At 36.9% G+C, this 24,544-nt stretch overlaps 1 long non-coding RNA gene across 2 annotated transcripts; it reads left to right on the top strand.

Moving 5' to 3' along the window:
• Positions 1-6,656: 6,656 nt before the first annotated feature.
• LOC111095384 lies at positions 6,657-22,977 on the top strand. 2 transcript variants are annotated; one of them, XR_005356405.1, is made up of 3 exons: positions 6,657-6,817; positions 8,286-8,356; positions 21,678-22,977. It is a non-coding gene; the product is annotated as an uncharacterized LOC111095384 (long non-coding RNA). The 2 variants fall into 2 exon arrangements; XR_005356406.1 differs by lacking the exon at positions 21,678-22,977 and adding an exon at positions 15,626-15,743.
• The last annotated feature ends 1,567 nt before the right edge of the window (positions 22,978-24,544 follow it).

The raw sequence follows: 24,544 nt of genomic DNA, 5'->3' as shown, positions 1-24,544 counted from the left end.
GGGCCAAGGACTTGCATGGACATTTCTCCAAAGAAAGTACACAAATGGCAAATACAATTGTTCAACATTGCTAGTCATTAGAGAAATGCAAATCTAAATCATAATGAGGTCACCTCACAGCCATCAGGATGGCTGTTACCAAAAATGAAACAGAAAGTAATATGTGTAGTTAAGAATGGATATTTATTGAAACCTTGTTCACAGTTGGTGGAAATAAAATGACACATTGCTATGGAAAACAGTATGGTAATTTTTCAAAAAAATTTAAAATAGAATAGTAAGTTTAATGGGTATAGAGTTTGAGATTTGTATGATGAAAAAGTTCTAGAGATTGATTACACAACAATGTCAATATATTTAATATTGAGTTGCACAGTTCAAAATGTAAAAATGGTTAATTTCATGTTACATGTATTTTACCATAATTAGAAAATAAAGCAGAAAAAGTGAAAAAGACACACTAAGCTAAGATATTAACAGAGTGTTTATTTCCAAGAACTTGTACTGACTTCTTTTGAATTACGCAGAAAACGGATGATATAAAGAAAAAGAAAATACAATAAAAATGGTCAGACATCTTCAAAATGTGCTTCACCAGAAAGGATATAGGAATGCCCAATAAGCACATAAAAAAGTGCTCAACATAATTAGCCCACAGGAAAATGCAAATTAAAACCAAAATGGGATACTATTTCACACCTACTAGAATGCTGGCAGGGATGTGAAGCAAATTTTATTTTACTCATACTGTTTTAAGGCCCACTCAGAGAAATAGCATGCTGCTTTTTATGCTAAATTTGGAAGATGGAAACTTAATCTGATGGAAATCTTTCGTCAGATTTAAGCGTCAACTCACTTCAGTTTCTCTACCTTCACTCTGGCAATGCTCCCAAGGCTAAATCAACATCATCCTCTCCTCGGTCCCTGCAGCTCTGGTAATTAACTGCTCCTGCACAATTGGCTGCGGACCAGGCAGTCTCTCTTCCCATTGGCTTCTCTCTGTTGTATTGTCCTGAAGTGCCCTCAGGATGAATGAGGAAGGTTTATTTGGCCATAGTCTTGTTACAGCCTGGGCAAGGGTGGGGGCATTCATTGGTTTCCTTATAGTCTCAAGGTCTAATATGGTTTTCCACACCAGCATTAGGAATAAGGCCGACTCTATGACTTGGTTATGTCATAGATTTAGGTATGTTGCACAGAACTCAACTAGGTAAATCTAGGGCATGAGAAATATTTATCTGTGTGCCAAATATTCTGAAAGCGACCAAACACACATTTCATTCGGTTTTATCACACGTCTATGAGGTGGGTATTTTCACAGAGTATTAGAGAGGTTTAAAAGCTTCCACTGAACTCATCAGCTAGTAGGGAGCTGAGCAGGGATTTCAACACAGTTGTTGACTTCCTACCATTCTGTGTATGTGTGTGTGTGTGTGTGTGTGTGTGTGTGTGTGTTTAATCTAAGACTCATTATTGAGAACAGTTACCTGTTGAGGTACCTGAATCAAAATGAAAAGGAACCAGAGCCTGGGAATAAGTTAGCATAGTCAGGAACCCATAGACCCAACCAATGGACTGGAAGAGAAAGAAGTGGCGGAGAGGATGGGTTGACCAGGAAACGTACGGACCATTGGAAAGAAACAAAGGATTTCTCCCCATATCACTGATTGTTGTTTTCAATGAATTGTTATCATTCTATGGTACTTAGGTAAATTACTGCACAATTCAGTGCTATGTACATGGACATAACTAATGAGTTCTGCTAATCATCAAAGTCAGAATAAAGAGGATACTTGAGTGAAACTTTGCCAGCTTCCTTGAAGTCTATGAGAATCTCACCAGGGGTTCAGAATTCAAATAACTTGTGAATTTTTAAAATATGTCTTTCTGTTCAACAATTTCAGAATGTAGTGATGAAGAGGATTTGACCCACTGAGTGAGACTTAGTGCCATGTTTTCTTTTGAGAATGTTCTTGGGGATAATAATTCACATACCATAATATTTACCCTCTGAAAGTGTGTAACTCAGTGACCTTTGGTTTCATCACAAAGCTGTGCAACCATCAGCACTATCTAACATAAAAGCTTTTCATCACCCCCCAAAAAATCCTGACCCCCATTAGTCAGCACTCAGCATTCCTCCCTCACCCAAGGCCTTAGAAATCGTTAATCTATATTTTGTCGCTATGGATTTGCCTATTTTGGACATTTAATATAGACAGAATCAAGAAATATATTGCCTTTTGTGTCTGGCTTTTTTCACTTTGGATTATATTTTTCAAAGTTCATCCAGAGTTGAATACTATTTCTTTGCATGAATGTATACAATTGTGTTTATTTATTCATCAGTTGATAGACATTTGAATTGTCTCTAGTTGTCCTTTAGGAATAATGCTGCTATGAACATTTGTGTACAAGCTATGTGGGTGTTTTTTTTGTGTGTTATGCTTTCTGGTCTCTTGAGTTTATCATTGGAGTGGATTTTCTGGATCTTGCGGTATCTCAAAGTTTATCTTTCTGAGCACCTAGCAAACTGTATTTCAAGGAGGCTATCTACCTATATAATCATAACAAAGTATGAGGGTTCTAAACTCTCCATATCCTTATCAACATTAATAATTCTGTCCTTTTATTACAACTGTAGTAACCAGTGGGAAGTGATATCTAATCATGATTTTGATTGGCTTTTCCCTAATGAATAACTACATTTTAGGCACTTATTTGCCAATTACATCTCTTCCTTGGAGAAATATCTGTTCAGATCCTTTGCCTATTAAAAACAAAAAAACAAAAAGCAAAAAACGAACCTGTGGAGGTAAAATTCAACATTAGCCATTTTAAAGTGAACAGTTCAGTGGCACTTAGGACATTCACAGGCTGCATGACTACCACTTCTAATCAGTTCCGAAAGCTTCAGAGCATTTTCAACAGCCCCCAAGGAATACTCATACCCCAAAGTGGCTATCCTACTCCCACTCCACATAGCACCTTGGAGCCATCAACCTGTTCTCTGTCTCTATGGATTTACCTATTAAAGACATAAAAATAATTATACAATATGTGACCTTTTGCTTCCCAGTTCTTACTCTAGGCATCATGTTCTCTTCCAGCATTCATTTGCACTGTAGCACATCATCAGAATTAGGTTTCATTCTATTGATAAACAATATTCCATTGTATGTATATACCACAATTGGTTCATCCATTCATTGATTGATGGATATTGTATTGTTTCTACTTTTTAGCTATTGTGAATAGGAGTTTTATGAACATATGCGTACATATATGTATTTGTGAATTTGTTTTCAACTCTTTAGGGTATATACCTAAGAGTACAATGCCCAGGTCATATGATAGTTTTATGTTTGACTGTCTAAGGAACTATAAGACAGTTCTTCACAGAAGATTAAACTGTTTACATTTCCATCAACAATATATGAGGGTCCGAATTCCTCCATAGGCTTGATGACACTTGTCATTTCAGTTTTTTGATGGCCATCCAAGTGGGTATGAAATGATATCTTGTTGTGGTTTTGATATGCATTTCTCTAATGATTCGTGATATTTTGCATCTTTGTATGTGCTTGTGGGCTATTTACATGTCTTCTTTGGGTAATTGTCCATTTAAGTCATTTGCTCATTTTTTTAATTGGATCCTTTGTATTTGTTATTTTTTAGTTGTAAGAATTATTTAAATAATCTGGATATTAGCCCCTTATTAGGTATGTAACATTTTCTCCCATTCAGTGGGTTGTCTTTCAATTTTGTGATAATATCTTTTGATACCCAAAATAGTTTTTAATTTTGATGAAAGCAAATTATCTATTTTTTGTTGTTGCTCATGCTTTTATGTCATATCTAAGAGTCACGGTCAAATCCAGGATCATAAAGATTTACTTCTGGGACACCTGAGTGGTTCAGGGGTTGAGTGTCTGCCTTTGGCTCAGGGCATGATCCTGAGGTTCTGGTATTGAGCCCTGCATCAGGCTCTCCACAGGGAGCCTGTTTCTCCCTCTGCCTGTCTCTTCCTTTCTCTGTGTGTCTCATGAATAAATAAATGAAATATTTGGGAAAAAAAGATTTATTTCTATATTTTCATGTAAGAGTTTCATGGCTTTAGCTCTTTTATATAGGTTGTTGATCCATTTTGAGTTATTTTGTTTATTTGTTCATGGTGTTAGGTAGACGTCCTACTTTTGTTTTGTTTTGTTTTGGTTTGGTTATGTTTTTGTCTGTGGATGTCCAATTTTTCTATTACCTTTGGTTGAAAAATTGTTTTTTCCCCCAATAAATTATCTTGACAGTTTTGTCAAAAAAATCAATTGGCTATAGATGAATGAGATTATTTCTGAATTCTCAGTTCTATCCCATATGTCTACCTTATGCCATACTCTTTTGACTACGGTATCTTCATAATAAGTTTAGAATTAGTCAGTGTGAGTGTTTACTCCATTACAATTTCTTGATAATTCTTTGTCTCTAGGGATATTTTCTTTAAGATTCGATCACACCGCATTCTGATGTTTTATAAAAATACAGTCAAGATACTGCCCACTCTGTTTCTCATTTCTTTTGTTCAAAGACTCACAGAATCTGTTACAACTTGGATTCAATTTCAGTAAAAAAATAATTGCATCCAAAGACAAAGGAAATAAGTTTCCTTTTTCAAACAATGTATTATTCTTTTTACTGAATATTCCAAGAAATTTAGGATTAAATTCATCAAACAAATATTATTATCTGTTATACCCCACTGCCCAGATACAATTGTCCTAAAGCTTCCTAAATGTGTTCTTTTATCTTGCCTTGAAATAATCTTTTAGAAATAGGTAAATTGCCAGGAATTGAAGGAATAGCTGAGCATAGGCTTATCATTTTAAAGATTGAAAAACATGTGCAGAAAGAGTTTTACCCATATTTTTACCCATTTTTAAGCTTGAGTCTTTCACTGTATTTTATGCCTTTTATTACATTTATACTCTACATGGCTTTATAAAATAGAAACACATTACTGGGAATGCATCTAGATACATGGAAAAGAAAAATAGATCTAGCATTTATTGAGTAATAGGTTTCTAGGTTTCTAGGCCTGTTATAAAAATCACATTTTATTCCTTATTAAAAATGGGTAAAGTAAGACACTAAAGTCGAGAGGGAATTATTTTTTGAAAAAGTTGAGATATCGGGACCCCTGGGTGACTCAGCGGTTGAGCCTCTGCCTTCAGCTCAAGGCATGATCCTGGGGTCCAGCATAGAGTCCTACATCAGGGTCCTTTCAGGGAGCCTGCTTCTCCCTCTGCCTATGTCTCTGCCTCTCTCTGCTTCTCTCATGAATAAATAAATAAAATCTTAAAAAAAAAAAGAAAAAGAAAAAGTTGAAATATTTGCATAAATTCAGATTATCATTTGCAACTAGCCCCATCACTATTAAAACATTAACTTTTTCTCTGGTTTGTTCAGTGGCCCATACTAAAAACACAGTTCAGCAAAATTGGACTATTAACTTGAAGTAAAATGTCAATTCAAGTATGACAACTGGAGATTTGTTGTGTTAAAATATTTTTTCCTTATTTTTTTAAAGATTTTATTTATTTATTCATGAGAGACACACAGAGAGGCAGAGACATAGGCAGAGGAGAAGCAGACTCCTGTGAGGTCCTGGATCATGACCTGAGCCAAGGGCAGACGCTCAGCCACTGAGCCACCCAGGTACCCCAAATCTCTTTTCTTCTTTGAAAATTCTCTGTTAAACGTTATGAACACTGAAATAGCTTGAAATAGAATGAAATCATTCTGCAAGCTTCTTAATACTGATAAATTAACATTGATAAATTAGCACCAGTTTTGTCAATGAGATGGGCAGTTGTCCACCTCTTCACCTTCCACCTTTTCATGATTTGAATACAGACTTACATAGGTGTGATGACTGGAGCTATAGCAACCACATCAACCATGAGAGGAAGGCTGAGTACATGGGCTAAAAAACTGTTGAACTACTGACTTAATCAATGGTCACTGACCTCTGAATTTTATTTTACATAAGAAAACCAATATCTATTTGTCTAAGTCACTGTAACTAGTTTTCTGGCACACATTTTGGGTGACATATTCTTAACTGATACTGGTTGGCTAATCCTATCATCCAGATATAATCAGATTGCAAGTTTATAGTACACATCAATTAATTCTGTATCTTGATTCCTTAAATTTAACTGAATCAAGGAAAGCCTTAAGACACCTCCTAGTCTACTCTTCTTGTATCTCCCATGATTTTAGGCTACTTTCTCTGGATGTGACACTATGCAGAGCAGTAAGCAGCACCTCTGCAGGAGCATTTCTGGGACTCCCCCAGTTTTTGCACTTTGTAGAATAAAAGTGCCATAAAGATCCATTGCTAATTATCAAACCTCAGCTCACCATCATTTCTTCCTTGGATAATTGCAGTAGTCAACTAACCAACCCCCTTTCATAACCTCTTCCAATTTGTTGTCCATATAGCAGTCAGAGTAAATTTGCAGTGATCCACAACTCTTTTTTGCTTTATATCTATCAATTGCTTCACATGACATACCTCACAATGCCCTGTGACTTGTGCCACTGCCTCCCACCATCATTGATGAACTTTTGGCTACAGCTTTAGGTATGTCAAGCTCTGCCTCACCCTGGGTCCTTGCACTTGCCTGGAATGTTCTTCCTTTGACTTTGCTTGTGGTTGGATTTTTGCATCCTCTGTAATTAACTTTTATTTCCCATTAAATAAGCCTTCCATGAGCAACCTGTTTAAAATACTGTTGGGGCACCAGGATGACTCAGTTGGGTAAGTATATGACTCTTGATTTTAGCTTATGGTTATGAGACCAAGTCCCAGGTCAGCCTCCACACTGGACATGAAGTCTGATTAAGATTCTCTCTCTCTCTCTCTCTCCTTAGGTCCCTCACTCCCAGCACACATACTCTCTCTCTCTCTTAAAAAAAAAAAAAAGTATTTTCAAGTTATTCTGTCTCCCAGGAATTTGCTTATTTATTTTTGAATACTCATCATCATTTCTAATTACTTTTTTTTTTTACTTATTTGTTTATTTGGTAATGTCTATGTTTGTAACTAGAATATAAGTTCCACAAATATATGTCTGGATTTATCTCATTATGTTACTACCCCCAAAAATAGAGCCTACACATGAGAATAAGAGGTTCTCAATAAGTGGTCATTTAGTGAATAATTGAATAGTTGGCTGATATTAGCAGACCAGTGAAATAGGGATCTCTAAAATGGGGACCACTCAAAGGTTAACAGGAGGATAAGGATATGCCACAGAGTCTCTTTCTGTAATTACCAAACCAAACAGGATTTTGATTTCTGTTCTATTTTTTGTTTTTATTTTTCTATCTTTACTCAAGTATGATCAACAAATAAAAATTATATATTTTTAAAAAATTATATATATTTAAGATGAACAATTTGTTGTTTTTGATATAACTTATGTAATGATTACCATCATAAACCTAATTAATACCCATCACCTCAGGTAGTTACTGTGTGTGTTTAAGTGTGTCTTTGTTTGTATGTGTGTGTGGACACATGAGAGAGATCTTAAAGAATTGACTCATGAAATTGGCAAGGCTGGCAAGTTCAAAATAAGCAGATTGGAAACCCAGAAAAAAGTTGATGCTGCACTTTAAGTATGAAGACAGTCTACAGGCAGAAACTTTTCTTCTTCTAGGAGATCAATCTTTTTCTATTCTGGTCTTCAACTGATTACATGAGCCTCACCCACATTATGGAAAGTAATCGGCTTTACTCAAAGCCTATTGATTTAAATGTTAAAGCTCATTTTAAAAAATACTTCCTCAGAAACATCTAGAGTGAAGTTTGAGCAAATATCTGGACTATGATTTAAGTTAGGACATAAAATTAAACATCACACCAAGTAAAAACTTTAAAGATAAATTTAGTATGTTCCCCTTAGGCCATTTTGTCCCTCTTTTCCATATCTCTAGTATCTGATAAGAATTAAGTTCTTTAGGGAAAAATATTTTTAATTACTTAATTTTAAGAGAGAATTCAGTTTTTTTAAAGAGAATCTAAAATATTGGAGACTTATTAAAGGAAGAAGGTAAAAGGAAGAAAGAATTTCTTCAGTATCTTTTCATGGTCAGCTATAAGGATCATCTTAGGAAATTGGTTTAGACATTTTCAATCCTAATTAATATATATTAACTTATTCATTAAGGTACTAATAATTCATTAGAATTTATAAATTAAATTTTGTTACTTTTCAAAACAGAAGCTGGGGACAGGCTGCTATAAATTCCCAGACCAAGAGAAGACACTTCACATGTGAGCATGGCAGAGAAGGTGAGTGTGTGTTCATGGAGAATTTGAAGAGTAAATCAAGCCCAGGTATATTGGCAGATTGTAGAAGGCCCAAACAAATGATAATGATAAGAACTAGAACTCCTTTTGAAGGATGGAGGCCTTGCCTAAATTAGCATCTGAAAAATTTCACACTGACATGTTCTCCATTGGGATTGAAGGTAAAACTTTCCTTACAGAATTAAAATTGCAAAAATATATTTTGCCTGGTCCATCAAACATGTAGGAAAACATTGTTAAAGCAGTATTACTACCAGTCTGTGAAAGTACATTGCTTTTTAGTTCAAAGTGGGTTTCAAATTTTACTGGTTTTCCATTTACATTCTTTGGAGTAGTGAGGCCCTGTGGAATATAAACTTGCTAATGCAATACCATGTAAGCATTCCTGAAAATACATTTGCTTAGAACTTCTAAACAAGATTGAAAATCAAACTCAGACCATTAAAATTGATGGTTTGACTTCTAAAATATACGTATTGTCTCCTGGACATGTCTCACTATTGGTACCCAGTAAAAGAAACACAGAAAATGATTAAAGATTTAAGACAATAGGTCTTAACAAAAAAGATTTAGATGCAAAATTTACATGAACACTTTCAGTGAACCCAAGATAGAGATTCCTGGGTTGACAAGAGTGCTAACTACCATGTGCTTGGAGATGCTTTTGCTGATGGAGATGGTGTGGCCATGTCAAGTCCATCTGTGAATGAGGAATGTTTAGAAAAAGAAAGTACTTCAGATCAGTGGTTTTTAATATATTCTCTCTCTGGAGAGAGACTGGATTGTCTGGAGAAGACTATGGACCCCCTTCCCTTCCCTTCCCTTCCCTTCTCAAAATAATGTTAGAACTGCACAAATACTTAAGATAGGGACGCAAGGCACGTCTAAACAGCTATCAAAAAGTTAACATAAAACAAATTCACTATATAGATATTGAAATGTGCAGTTCTTTATTAAAGGATTAAATAAAAGTGTATAGTGGCAGGCATCATAAATAAGAAAATAGTAGGGTAGTAATGAGTATAAAAATCTTGAGAAACCTGCAAAACTTGTATAATGTAATCAGAATCTATCTTTAAATTCAGTTGGTAGCAAAACACTAGATATAGTACTATGGTTAGCTGTCTAAGTTTGTAATGGAAAGGTGAGCTACATTTCCATTAGAAGTTAGTGAAAACAAAAATTGTCTCCCCCCCCCCCCCCCCATTCAAAGTTACAAATATTTTGGAGGTCTGTGAAACCCAGGCTGACAGGCTGAGAACTCTTACACAATAGTTCTCAACCTTAAGATCAGAATCACTGGGGAGTTAAAAACAACAACAACAACAATAGCAACAACAACTAACACTTGAAGTACTCTCCCAGGGATTCTAATTCTATCAGCCTGGCTTTCAGCCTGGACAAGAATAATGGGATTTTATGGAGAAGTGTGTGTGTGTGCGTGTGTGTGTGCATGTGCGCACCTGCATGCATGCCACTGAACTCTTATGCTTCTGGAAGAACACACCATTTTGAATATCGATAGTATTGCCTGTGAAATAAACACCTACTTTTTGTCATTTTCTGCATCCTTAACACTCAACACATTCCTTCAGAATCCTTTAACAAAACAGTCTTGCATTACTTGTCATTTTAATCATTTTAAAGCGATTGCTTCTGCCATTTTTAAAGATGAAATGCTCTAAGAACTTACATGTACTTTAAATATCATTTGCATTACGATATAATTAATTTCTAAAAATGATTCTCTAAGGGGATTTGCTGGTGGGATTCTAGGGTTTTAATTTCAACTTAAAAATTCAGCTAAAAATTGTTTTTTTTTTTTTTTTGTTTCTGAAAGATTCTTTACTCCATCATTGCAAACATCTTGCTCTTACAAACAGCTTCTGCACTTTCTTGTTGCAATTGTCCTGGCTTGTAAATTCAATTTGTCTGTATGTGTGAGGAGCTATGAGCAGGAGCATATAGGTAGAAGAGCACAGAGAAGGATATCAGGAATCAGAGGGGGGAGAGCTGGAAGCCAAGACCTGAGGAAATGTGGGAGTTTTCATACAGGTGGAAGACAGGAATTTGGTTTAAGGGAAGAAGCTCCTTGGCAGAAGAGAAAAAGTAATGAACAAAACTAGAGGTGGGAAAGAGCAAAGACTCTGAGAACCAAAATAACTTGGAATGTCTGAAGTTTAGATTTTGGAATGGAAGCAGTGATAGAGAAGGCAGTAGAGAATATAGATATTTCCTCCATGGCCAACACTCTAAGGAAGTTTAGTCTTACTTCCAAGAGCCAGGGGAAGATTTAGGCAGTGAAGATAGTTACCTGGGTATGACAAAGATGCCAAATATATTTTTCCAGTCCTGCCTTTCTTCCACCAACCCCAGACTCATGAATCAGACACTTCTTCCCTGTCCACTGGGAGAGCTAAGGGGGCACCTCAAACCTAAGAAACTTAAAACCAGGCTCTTCAAGCTTCCTTTGAACCCATTTCACCTAGAATTTTTTTCCATCTGAATTTTGGAAGCTGCAAACTTCTGTTTTCTGAGGACAGAGCCTGGAGGCATCCCTGATTCTTTCTCACTCATATAGCACATGTAGCAGCATATCAGAAAATCCTGTATTCTCTACCTTCAAAATACATTCAAATTTGATGACTTCTCACCACCTCCAAGGTACTGCCCATCTTCCCATACCTGCATTGTGACAGGAGCTTCCCAACTGGGCTCCTTAGCTCCATCCCTGACCACTCTGCATCTATCTTCAGCATGGCAAGGAGCATGATTATTTTAAAGCATAATTACAGTCATGTCACTACTCCACTCAAACCCTGAAATGACCTATAATTAGCAAGGTAAAAGTCCAACACTCTCATGATGGTTAAAAGCTATAAATACCATTATTCCCATAGTTGTGACTTCTCAACTGCATCTCCTTCTACTGTCCTAATTCCCTTTATGCTCCCAGCATATTTCCGTAGGGCTTGGTGGAATAGGTACACTCTACCTCAGGACCTTTAATGGGCTCTTCTTTGTCTACTACACTACTCCCCTAGTTATACTCTATTGCACCTTCAAGTTTTTGTTCAAATGTCCTGTACACACCAAGGCCTACTCTGACCACCTTGTTTTCATTTTCTGTAACGTTTACCAAGTGCTATGGTACTTCTCAATAATGTATTATACTTACTATCTACTGCCCCTTCTCCCCTCTAAAGTGTGGATCCACAAGATTTGATTAATGTTTAGAACATAATTATCTCTCAAAAAATATTTTGTAATCAGTAAATGATAAAGGTAGGGAAGGACATTGCTATAGTCTTTACTTTGCAAAGTGATGTGGCATGGACTTGGGGAATAGAATGGGTGGCTTTTATAATATACCATGTGGGCTAAGGAAGCAAGAGGAAATACAGAATTCTTGGGGCACCTGGGTGGCTCAGTCATTTGGGCATCTGCCTTTGGCTCAGGTCATGACCCTGGAGTTCCAGGATTGAACCTCACATTGGACTCCCTGCTCAGGGAGGAGTCTGCTTCTCCCTGTGCTCCTCACCCAGCTCGTACACTCTCTCTGTCACTTGCTCTCTCTCCCTTCCAAATAAATAAATAAAATCTTTTTAAAAAACACGTAGGGTTCTGGTGTAACAAGCAGCATAGATGAAGGTGGCATTTACTGGGATTCAGGATGCCAGAACATAAGCAGATAGTAGTGGAAAGATGGTGATTCCAGCAAAATTAGAAACACCCAGAGAGATGTACCCAAGAAGCACCTAGTTCAGATGTATACAAGTAGGTTTTTATATGAAAATTAACAGCAGGAAAGAAGCATGGAAAGAGTAATCCAGGAGTAGATGGCAGGATGTGCTAATAAAAGGATGGAAATTGAAGCCCATGGAGAAGAAAGATCATCTAGTGGATAGAAGGGTGGACAGAAAAGAATAGTTGAAAAATGAAAAGAATAAATTATAGGATAAAACCATGAGTAACACAAACATTTAAGGGGCAAAGTGATCAAGAAGAAAATCTCTATGAGATAAATTAAGAGAAATCACGGTGGGTAGAACATCCTCAGCATTCTAGATGCTGAGTGAAGTGTTTGAAGAAATTGTTGGCCAAATGCCATGGACATATAAAGTAATTTTTAAGGTATGAACATTTTCCAATGGTTTTAGCAATGGGGGGGCAGATATTGAAAATATGTGAGAGAGTTTAATAAAATGCCCCAAAATTTTATTTAAACAAAGTTTAACTCTGAAGGAGAGGAGAGAGGTAAGGCAATAGTTGGAAAGAAATGAGAACTTGAAGAAATGTTTTATTTATATGAGAGACACATTAGTATATTTAACTATGAAGGGAAAGAGCAAGAAGAGAGGGACTATTGAAAGAAAGACAAAATGATCCTAAAATGATGAAATGACTTCCAAGGAAAGTGGGCATACAAACATGGAATGAGCATTTCACACAAGATGCTATCCCCTCCTTTTTGAAAGAAAGTGAGACAAAGATATTCATTTTTCAAGTGTGCTTACTGGAATTTGCAGAAGTCCTGTCTGGTGTCTCTGTGTTTCTGGGGATATAAGAAGTGATGTTCCTATTTTGACAATAATGGAAGATACTATGTTGGAGTAGAAAATCAAGGATGAGGAAGAGGAGAGTAAGGGGTTTTCATGGAGAGACTAAAGGTCCAGGTGGATTGGCTGACGTTACCAAACTCATCTCATGCAAACTTACCTTGACCATCATCCTCAGCTATGCTAATTTAAAATTCTCTGTTATGGAGGTCCCATCCAGGTCAAGCCTTAGGCCAGCACTTTTCCTCTGTCTGATATAATGTGAAGATTGTTCTATTTAAATTAGGAACCAGCCCTCTATTCCCACCATAGTGCTCTTTATTCTCTTCACATGTCTAACAATGTGTCCTTTATAAGTTTATTTCTGTCTTTTGCAGAAACGGAAACTTCATGTTAAAAAGAGGCCATTTTATTATTTTATTTTACTTTATTTTATTTCATTCTGTTTCATTCAATTGTCATTGTAATTCCAACATCTAGCAGTGTAGTTGGCATGATGTAGGTGATCAAGTATTTGATGATCAGTTGAATAAATTGGATTCATGCTGGCACTCGCCAAAAAAAAAAGCTGACTCTAAAAGACATAATTATACAATGAATAAAAATGTATATAAAAATTATACAATGAATAAAACTGGAGGAGTTTGGAACTTAATTTTAGACTTAGAAAATTTAAAATAAACAAAGTAAAGTTAATCAAAGGAAATAAAAATGTAATTTGCAAACGTATGTAAATCAAAAATAAATTCCAGATCAGGATTTTAGTAGAACTTAATGAATTAGATACCATGTTGGCTACTTGGATCTACAAACATGAAATAAGGGACTTTCAGAAAATGAAAAGTAAGATAGCTCAATCGATTGATCAATAGATAGGCAGATTATCTGTGTATCTATCTATCTAACAGCAGAGAATAAATATGGAGACTCAAAAATCATTGGCAAATAAAATGTGCAACCCTGTACTGTTAAATTTGAAAATCCTAATGAAAATGTTTTTTCCCAAAAGACATAAATTGCCCAAATTGTTGCAATAACAAGTAAAAAAGCTGAATAGACAAATAATTATAAAAGTAGCTGTAAATGTTTTTCAAGACTTTTTCTTGAAAATGCTCTAGGGAACTCCCAAGCAAAGCAAAAAAAAACTGGATACAATTGATTTTTTCTTTATCTTTTTCTCTCAATTGTTCACTGAAAGGAATTATGGAATATAAAAATTGTCAGAAATCTGTGGCAGTGCTGTGAACCTGTAAAGAAGTCTCTCTATATTTTTAAAACTTAAGTTTTTAAGAGTATAGCAAAGAAGGAACATGAAGAAAGCACCTGTCAGAAAACACCCAACTGTAAAAAAAAAAAAAAAAAGTCAGTGTGCTGGCAACCAAGAGAGTCCTATTCAGAAACAACGCAAAGGGAGGGCCAAGGGCATGGCAAATAGTGGTGCATATTTTGATGTCATTAAATATACTAAGAAGTCATCTTAGTGCTGAAGCCATATTGAAAATGAGTTTGCACTGGGACTTCCTTACCAGTTCTGACATGGGCAACTTGTTCTTAGGTGTCCTCCAGTAAAGGCATCTTCTTCGTTGAGTCATTAATAAGGCCAGTCATACAGGTGAATGGTAGGCAATTCTTGGCTGCTCCACCAAGGAGACAAAGAAAATACATACAACAAAGTGCTGAAGGTCTGTATTTCCACTTGCCCTGCCTTCTCAATTTAACTTCATTTCCAGATTTTACAAACAGTTGAGTGAAATAGCTGCAAAAGACTTTAAATTTGATCATAATTTTTCTCCCTACATTATTCTATAAAAGTTAGATAAAAGAACTTTATTTGTGAGAACTCTCTTGGTTATTAGTGTTGAAAAATCAATTAATGGCTGAGTAATATTCCATTGTATACATAAACCATGACAAATGCCCACTATTTGCTTCGACGTGGATGGAACTGGAGGGTATTATGCTGAATGAAATAAGTCAATCGGAGAAGGACAAACATTATATAGTCTCATTCATTTGGGGAATATAAAAAATAGTGAAAAGGAATAAGGGGAAAGGAGAAAAAAAATGAGTGGGAAATATCAGAAAGGGGGACAGAACATGAGAGATTCCTAACTCTGGGAAACGAACTCAGGGTGGTGGAAGGGGAGGTGGGCGGGGGGTGGGGGTGACTGGGTGACGGGCAATGAGGGGGGCACTTGATGGGATGAGCACTGGGTGTTATTCTATATGTTGGCAAATTGAACACCAATAAAAAAATAAATTTATTTAAAAAAAAGAAAAATCAATTAAAACTACCTTATTGCAAAGAAAAGCTGGTGCCCTTGGTATGAAATTGAAAAGAGGGATCCCTGGGTGGCGCAGCGGTTTGGCGCCTGCCTTTGGCCCAGGGCGCGATCCTGGAGACCGGGATCGAATCCCACGTCGGGCTCCCGGTGCATGGAGCCTGCTTCTCCCTCTGCCTGTGTCTCTGCCTCTCTCTCTCTCTCTGTGACTATCCTAAATAAATAAATAAAAATATTAAAAAAAAAAAGAAAAAAATTGAAAAGAATGTGGATAGATAAGGTTTTAGTGCCAAACCTAGGGTGTGATGTTTTGAGGATGGAAGCTCAAATAATAGCACCAAGTCCCCCGACTTGACTTTCTTCTCCGTGCAACTTTGTTTTCATTGTTTGTTGCCTTTTATCTTCTGCAGATAAATTTCTCCATTTTGCTGAGGAAATAACTTCAAGAACCCTGAGTTTATGTCTTTCTTAAATGTTATGATGCTTCTTTGCATCTGCCTGCTATGGGTTGCAGATCCATGCCTGTACAAGTTGCTCTGGGTAAGAGGATGGGGCACACTTATTATCAGTCAGTTGTGGTCAACTACCCATTCTCACGGCAGGCAAGGGAATAGTGACAACCTTATGCTTCCCTCACAATATAGAATGAAATCTTCCTCAGAAAGAAATTGTACTATTAGAAGCAAGAAGATAGTGTGTGGGTGGAGAAAATAAACATCTCATCGATATGCTATAATTGTTGACATAACCTAACCATTTTCTGAAGAAAGCATAAATGAAACTGTAGAAAGATAAGGTAGAGAAAAAACATGCACAGGCATATTTAAGATATGGGTATAACAATAATATTCCTGAAAAATAGATGTTCTGAAAAAAATGAGAAATATACTACAGAAAATTTCTAATTCAGCAAGATATAAATACCTACTATTTTTGGAAGTAACTTTAAATTTAGATTCTCTTAGTGTAAGCAACCACTACTACACAGACAGTAGGACCCCAAGTTGAACAACGCTGAACACCATCTTTTGGAGCAGAACTGCAAGGGCTGGATTGGTTGTAGCTCAGAGATCACCTGAATAGGAAACAGATCCTCCTCCCGGGGATTAGGGAAAACTAGAGGTAACATGTGGATATCATATTCTCTCTTCTATACACATAAACTCATAATTCAGATCCCATCTTGGAGAAGAGAAAAAAAAATGGTTAGAAACTACAAGACTAGTCATTTTACCTAAAGACCCAGTAATTATAAGTGATACCATATTCTTTGGGATTAGACTAAATTCAGTAATTTTATTTCCTTTGTTACCAGTTGAAGGCTCATGAAGACATTCAGATACTTTGAAGAATATGAAGAAACTGTATTTCTTACACTCGTCTGTGTTATAACATGAGGAAATCTATGCCACTTTCTAAAAAACTCATCTGTGAAATGAAAAGAAATAGTTACAGAGAAGGCATAGTGTGAAATTAGAAAACGTTACATAGAAAAGGAAACCGTTTTTGTCAAAGTGATTTTAAACTCACGAAAGACGGTAATTGCTGTAGTGGAACAGATTGAATAGTTAAGAATAGTGAAGGAGTAAAGGGGAAAAATGAGAAGTTTTCTCAGAATTCTAGGAAAAGAATGGAAAAATAAAAATTAAGAAAAGATAAAAATAGGGTGCCTGGGTGGATCAGTTGGTTGAGCATCTGCCTTTGGGTCAGGTGATGCTCTCAGGGTTCTGGGATCCAGCCCCCAAGGCAGGCTCCCTGCTCAGCAGGGAGTCTGCTTCTCTCTTCACCCCTCTTCCCCACCCCCTTCATGTTCTCTCTCTCAAATAAATAAATGAAATCTTTAAAAAAAAGATGAGGAAAGATAAAAGCATGAATCTGAGCTAGGATATGGTTTATAGAGAATTTAATCAAGAACAATGAAAGTACTCAAACATTAGAAGAGGGAAAATGAATACAACTACAGACACAGAAGGTGTTTAAAGTATAAGCGGATTCAAATCTATGCTAATATATTTGAAAATCTCAAGAAAATGAATAATTTTTAACAAGATATTAATTATGTAAATTGACTCAAGAACTTTGAAAAATTGAATAGATCAATGAAAAGGAGACAATTTAACACTGTCAGAAAGTACCTCAAAATACGTCTGCTTTAGGCAGTGTTTCACAGGCAAGTGCTTTCAAACATTCAAGTGACAAATTATTTACATGCTACACAAATTGTTGCCAATCATACAAAAAAAAAAAAAATGGGGTGGGAAGGAAGCTTCCAAGTACATGTTTGAGACTAGTTCAATCATTGTAGCTGAACTGACAAAGATGGCATAAGAAAACTTTATTCCTACTTAAGACTTGAAATGGGTAAACTTTAAATAAAAACTAGAAAAATGCAATTGGCAGTACATTTTCAAAATAAATCTCCATGCCCCAGCTTAGTAGGACATTGTAGGAATGAAGAGACGCTTAACATTTGGCATTCATTACTTTGGTATATCGTTTCACTTGGTCAAATAAGAAAAAAAGTCAAATAATTATTTAGAAAGATTCTGAAATGATGTTCTGTAATATGACACATCCATTACATAATCCATAATAATGATCCATCATAATTTAAAAAGGTTGCTTCTAACAAATGGAATGTGAGCAAGATTTCTATGTGCAGTAAAGTTAAAAGAAAAAAAAATTCTAGGACTTTGGAATTTTAAAACTTGAATTTAAATGCATGGGATTGGAAATCACAGACATATGGTACAAAACTTGGCTCTGGCACAGCCATCTTCATGTCTTTGGGCTCTTATTAACCTTTTAGGAGACCAAAGGCAGCCTTATCTCTTTCCTGGAACTGGGTGAGATTTGTTAATTGTGACTTTGTTTAAATAAACTAGGTATTTGTGTTTGAAAATGTTTAACCTTGTCAAAAAGTATTTGTAGTATTATATTGAATTATATTGATGAACTCAAGGACATAGAGTTGAGTCTCACATGGATATATTATTACCATTATCATTACTGTTTTTAATTATATTTGTAAAGTTGTTTTCATTATGCCACAGGTTATCTAACCATTATCCTGGGTCAAGAGCTAAGGGACAGCATTTAGGCTTAATGACTTAATGATCTTTTAGCGGGAATGGCAATAATGTTTCAAAACAAGTCATATAGCTAGGTGAGAAAAGATACAATGGTCTCAAATTATTTTTGGAACAAGGAGAGATGTGGGGAGAAAAAACTGTAGATAATTTCTTAGCAGTCACATAGAGCTTTAAGACTCATCCTGAAGTTAGCATGGATTGTGTCTACTGAGCCTCATGGTGAATCGATGGGTACATGGAACAGGCATTTTTTAGACCCAGAGTTCAGATAAGGAAATCAGGACATGGTGAATTTAAGCAACCACTCTGAGGTAGCACATCTAGTAAGTGGCAGGACAGGAACTGGAATCCAGGTCTTCCAAGCCCTTGTCTGGATCTGAGAAACAAACTCGAGATGGAGTGCCCATCGATGGCCACACCATTACATTCCTCTCCAGGAGTCAGGGAGTCAATACTCCACGTTATCATGGACAGAGTTTATAATTTAAATAGTGGAGAGTCACCCCTCACTTTGCCTTTCAGTGTAATCACTGGGATTCCTTCATAACATACAGTAAAAATACAACCCCTTTCCTTTCTCTAGTGGCATTAGGTCTGGCCAAGACCCCTACCGACCATATTGACTGTGTGTCTAAGTCTCCTTCTCTCAGAAAACCCCCCTACCAGGGATTACCAATGAACCCATGAAGTATATACAGGTCAAAAGAAGAGCACACTAACTCTCATCCAGAAAATGAGACATTTCTGATGTTGTGGGTTGAATTGTATCCCCCCAAAATATGTGGAAATCCTCACCCCTGGTACCTATACATGTGACCTTATTCAGACAAAAAGGTGTCTTTACAGATGTAATCAAACTGAAATGAGATTATACTAGAATTGGGTGGGCTTTTAATCCAATATACTGAGGTCCTTATATGAAAAGAAGAGACACAGGGACAGAGGCCCACAGGAAGATGCCATGTGATGTGACGACGAAGGTAGAGATTCGAGAAGTAAAACATACATACCAAAGAACTTCAAGGACTGCGGGAAACCACCTGAAGGTAAAAGAAAGACATTGGACAGATTGTCCTCTGCTGTCCTGAGGAAGAACCTGAACCTGCCAACATGCTGATGTTGGACTTGCAGCCTCCAGAACTATGAGAGAATAAATTCTTGTTTGTGCATCTTTGTTATGGCAAACCCAGGAAATTAACATGCCAGTGCTGAAAGATCCACACATCCTGTTTTGGGATTGGGTTGCTTCTGGCAGTGGGAGAATGTCACACCTAAATACTCACAAGCTCAGTTCTCTTAGGGGCTCAGGTCTCTTTACTCAGTGTGGTCTTCCATGGGGAACTGGGGGCACACTCTCCATGCTTAGCTTGGCACACAGCACCCCTTACCAGTGGTGGCAATTGCATTCCTCAACAATTTCAGGTTCAAATGCAAACATTTTCCTATAATGTGTGGGTAACCCTAGAGGCATTCATACCACTCTCTTCATTGGCAATAGAACTCTCTACTACAGAATGCCAGGGCAGCCTTAAGAGGCCTCCACCTTCTTAAGCAAGTTTTCCCTTTGTCCTTAAAAGCAGTAAGTTCATTACTAAATCCTCCCTAGATGGTAAAAATCCATAGGACAGAAATTTGAAGGAGGATGGGAAAGGAGCAGTCAGGTCCAATGAGGGCTTTGTGGGCGGGAGGACACTTTTCATTTCATCATAGTGATCCACCTCCCAAAACTAAAACAAAACGAAAGTTATATCAATAACCTCTCATCTTCCATTTATCCCAAATTCAATTACATCTGATTCTCTTTCCATGTAAGTGTGAACAGCCAAGATGGGGTATTCCACAATGATAGCTTTTACGGGGGGGGGGGGGTAGGAAAATAAGTAAACAAGCAAACAAACAAACAAACAGGGAAAGGTATTGAACAGAGGAATGGCATCATTTGACTAATAGATGATGAAGATCATGCGCCACATGGTCGATGCTGAATGAACTTGTATTACACAAACAGATGCAGGCATAAAGAAGTAAAGAAATGCTCATAGACGGCCTGGTCTTTGCAGCCCCTTGTTTTTGTTTTGTTCTGTGTGTTTTATTTTCTTTTTCACTTTTCTTTTTGTCTTGATGTCTCCCCACATACACTGTGAGTCTTAGTATGCCATTCAGGACTCTAATAACCTGACTAACCTCTCAGCTTTGTCTTCAGGCACTTCCACACCTTGCACTTCACACTCCAGCAATCCGAAACCGTATGCATTTATACACTCCTTTCACAGACTTTCATTCTGCGGGGCATTTGTTTTTGCCTGGAAACTGTGTCATCTCACTTACTTCTATCGATCCTCAGGACTCAACTCAGGTGCTATCACCTCCTGAAAGCTTGCTTGCTTCTCAGCTTCCAAATTGTACCAAGTGTAGCAGAGAAGAGAAAAATATTGAAGACACCAGGATGGATTTTATTATGCTCCCGTAGCACCTCTCAGAAGATCAGTTTTTACTAATAATGAGATTGAACAGTTTCCTTATGCTTAGTAACATTTTACTACTTCTATCCTTGTATTTTATGTTTTTTTTTTTGTGGTATACATGAATTTCTACGAAATCGAATCTTATGTAAATGTGCACATAGTCTTTGCATAATACATCTTTTCCAAGTTTGTTATTTATCATTTAACATATCTATGAAATTTTTATTGTATGGAAAAATTTAATATGATAGAATCTATGGATTTTTTCTCTACTATATATATTTTTTAATTTTAATTTTTAAAGATTTTATTTATTTGAGACAGATTGAGATCCTGTGAGTGAGCATGCATGCACAGAGGGAGAGGGAGAAGCAGACTCTCTGCTGAGCAGAAAGCACAATATGGAGCTTGATCCCAGGACCCTGACATGACCTGAGCTGAAGGCAGACACTTAATCGACTGAGCCTCCCAGGAAACCCTACATATTTTATTTTAAACTTTGAATGTTTAAAAAAGATTTTATTTATTTATTTCAGAGAGAGAGAGTGCAAGCATGAGCTGGGGGAGAGGCAGAGGAAGAAGCTGACTCCCCACTGAGCAGGGAGCCTGATGCAGGGCTCAGTCCCAGGACCCTGGGATTATGACCTGATCCCAGGAGGCAGACGCTTAACTGACTGAGCCACCCAGGCTCCCCTAAACTTTGAAATTATTTTATTTCCCTTCACACATTAGCTCTTTACTCCATTTTAAATTCATTTTGTTGTGCAATTTGGAGGGCATAATAATAATGCATAAGAATTTTAAAATGCATTGAAGGTCTTCTTTCGCCAGCTGGGATAAAATGCCAGGGTTTGGTTGTGCTTTAAAAGCTGTTTCATCATCAAACTTTGTTTCTATTCTTTCAGGACCTGAAAAAAGCACAAGATGATGAAATGAGCAATCCCAGATGCCTCAGCAGATTGTACCATTTTCATATATTTTTGGTTCCACTACCCTGTATAGATAACATGATTCTTACTTGGGCAGACTTAATTCACCATTTTGATGTCATGGGGGTACAGCCATCATTCACACCAACAAATGCCACAAAGCATCTGTTCTTCAAATGTAGCCCGTGGATCTTGGACAACCTCATTCAGCCTCACTCAGGAAGCTTGCTGAACATACAGATTCATGAGCTGAACACAGAATTACTGAAACAGAGTCTTTGCAATTTGGAAACAAGCCCTATATGAATTCAAATGCTAGAGTTCTCCAAACCTTACTCCGAGTTTAGTGAAAAAGTGATTTTTGCTTTGATCTATTTTTAAAAGTCTAGCAACCAACCTGCCTCAATCCTAAGTAATTTGTGTTGGGGCTTGTTACCTATTCACATGCTGGCATTTGGTTTTAACCACAGTAGTGAGAGTGAAGATGGCATTCACTGACAAGCCAGTGCCAGAGATTATCAGAAATATTTCTAAAGCCACTGTTAAAACTCGACCCAGTGTTATGACATTTGTGGGGTTATTTTTTCAGTCCTCTGAGGGCAATGAGAGTTGAGAAGTCCCACAGAATTCTGAAGGTGGTAATCTTTTGAAGGGACCAACTCCTGTTTCAATGTGTATTATCAGATGATTAGTTTGCGCTTTTACTTATGTTTCACACTTAATCATTATTTCAGTCCTTTGTGGTGTTTTATTTTTATTTTAGCACAGGAGGAAAGTGAGCTTGAGGAAGATGGAGTCATTCTGCCAAATGCACAAACTAGTGAGTGTCAGGGCAGAGTTCAACTTTGACTTCTAGACCCAAATCCAAGACATGCTCTTGTTTGGAAGCAAGACTTGCCACCTCAAAATGTGTCTTTTTCTCATAAGGGTTATTTTAGGCTGATTATTTTTAGAAGACAGAAGAATCAAGAAGTTGCTATTGGTGGTGTTTGCCCCAACTAACGGCCTAAAAGAATTTAGGTAGAGGACCTGCTCCATAAAGGGCACCATCACTACAGATAATGACACTATGACAGAGAGGAACCTTGCAAAGTCTATTTGTTAAATTCCTCTCTGTGACCCATGTATCTGGATGGCCTGGCCAAAATTTACTCTTTTTAATCCTCCTGTGAATTGCTCTCCTTCCCTTTGATGTCCCAGACCCTCCCTTCTCTTTACTTCAGGATCACATATATGCTCCATATTGCCTATCTTTGGAAACTTGTATTCATGTGGATGCCCAGTAGATGTGTAAATAAATTTGATTTTTCTCCTGTTCATCTGTCTCACGTCAATTTAATTCTCAGGACCACGCAAAAAAATCTTTGATGAATAGAGAAAAGAATTTTCTTTCTCAACTCTCTTTAACGCAGCTGTCTGGAGTATAACACATGGGCCATTTTCCAGATGTTGGACTATCTGCTATGATTCAGGTGTTAGAAAATCATGCACAATCCAGTGATTACAGAGATACCTCTGTAAGCAATTAGGACTGAAGATGAACTGTTTTGCTCTGGAGCTAGGTGGAGTCAGGCATCTTCCATCCTCTGCTTCCTTACAGCTCCATGACATTTCTCTGCTCTCCTCAGTTTGATGATATCTCGGTACCTCAACTTTGTTCACTGTCACTAGCCATAGAAATTCTAAAGTATTTCCCATATCATGATTTAAAAAATTTCACCCCCAAACTTAGACTTATAAACTAAAAAAACATTTTTTGTAATGTAACAAATTACATTTATGTATAATTTTATAAATAAATACATAATATTTATTTATTTATTCTAAACAGGATTTTATTCCTTTTAATGCAGCAGAATTCCTGATTGGCAGAGATCATATAGACCTTTCAGAAACAGAGAAATCACAAGTAGGAAACTTAACATCTCACTGACTTTATAACCTGTTGAAGTCATTATGGCTCCCATCTATTTCTGTATTGCAGATAAAGAAATTGAAATTGAACACCGTAGGGGTGACTCTTTCAAAGTCAATGACGTGATACTCTGATTGGAGGTTGTGTCTCCCTGCTTCCAAGCCTTTGCTCTGTGCAATTTCCCTTCCATTTCCTGCCATGTCTGATACACACAGAATGCCACAACTTACAAACCAGTTGTTCAATGATGGAAGACTATTATTATCTATTTTAAAGAGGTGAAAGGCTCTGGTATTCGTGTGAGGGTTTACATGAGAGGAAGGTGGCATAAAGAGGGTTATTGGAGGTGGTCAAAAGCAAAGGTCAGTGTAGACAATCCTCGCCCAGACAGCTGCAAGCTTCAGCTGAGGCAGGACCGTCACTGTGAAATCAGAATTGTTCGGAAGAAATAACAGTAATCAAAACCAACACACACAATCATGGGCAAACACAGACTGATGGTTGAATTCAAACAGGAGGACAGGGTGCCTGCCTGCCAATCAGGGCTGCAATTGAATGAAGGCGTTTGATGCAAGGATGAGTTTCAGAGTATTTTGATGTTCCTCTTCTTGTTTTAAAGAAATATATAATTTTAGCTCCCAGATTTGTTTTGTTTATTTGTTTATATATATATTTTTGCTCCAATATCAACTTTGTTCTCATTTTAAATTAATATGGGAAGAGACAATCCCCCAAATCACATCTGACAATTTTCTGTCTGGGAGAGAAGATCTTTGTTTGAAACAGGTCTAGCAGTCATTTACTTTCTCACTAAACTGCATACATGGAACATAAAGTTAATATTTTAGAGTCTGTGCGATGTCAAGTTTCATGTTGTGATTTCTCGTAGTATTATGTTTTGTAAAGGTCTAGATGATCTCTGCAAATC

This window comes from Canis lupus, chromosome 3 (assembly GCF_011100685.1).
Source record: "Canis lupus familiaris isolate Mischka breed German Shepherd chromosome 3, alternate assembly UU_Cfam_GSD_1.0, whole genome shotgun sequence".
NCBI lineage: Eukaryota > Metazoa > Chordata > Mammalia > Carnivora > Canidae > Canis > Canis lupus.
The sequence above is the reverse complement of the archived record's forward strand: the minus strand, read 5'-3'. Positions and strand labels throughout refer to the sequence as shown.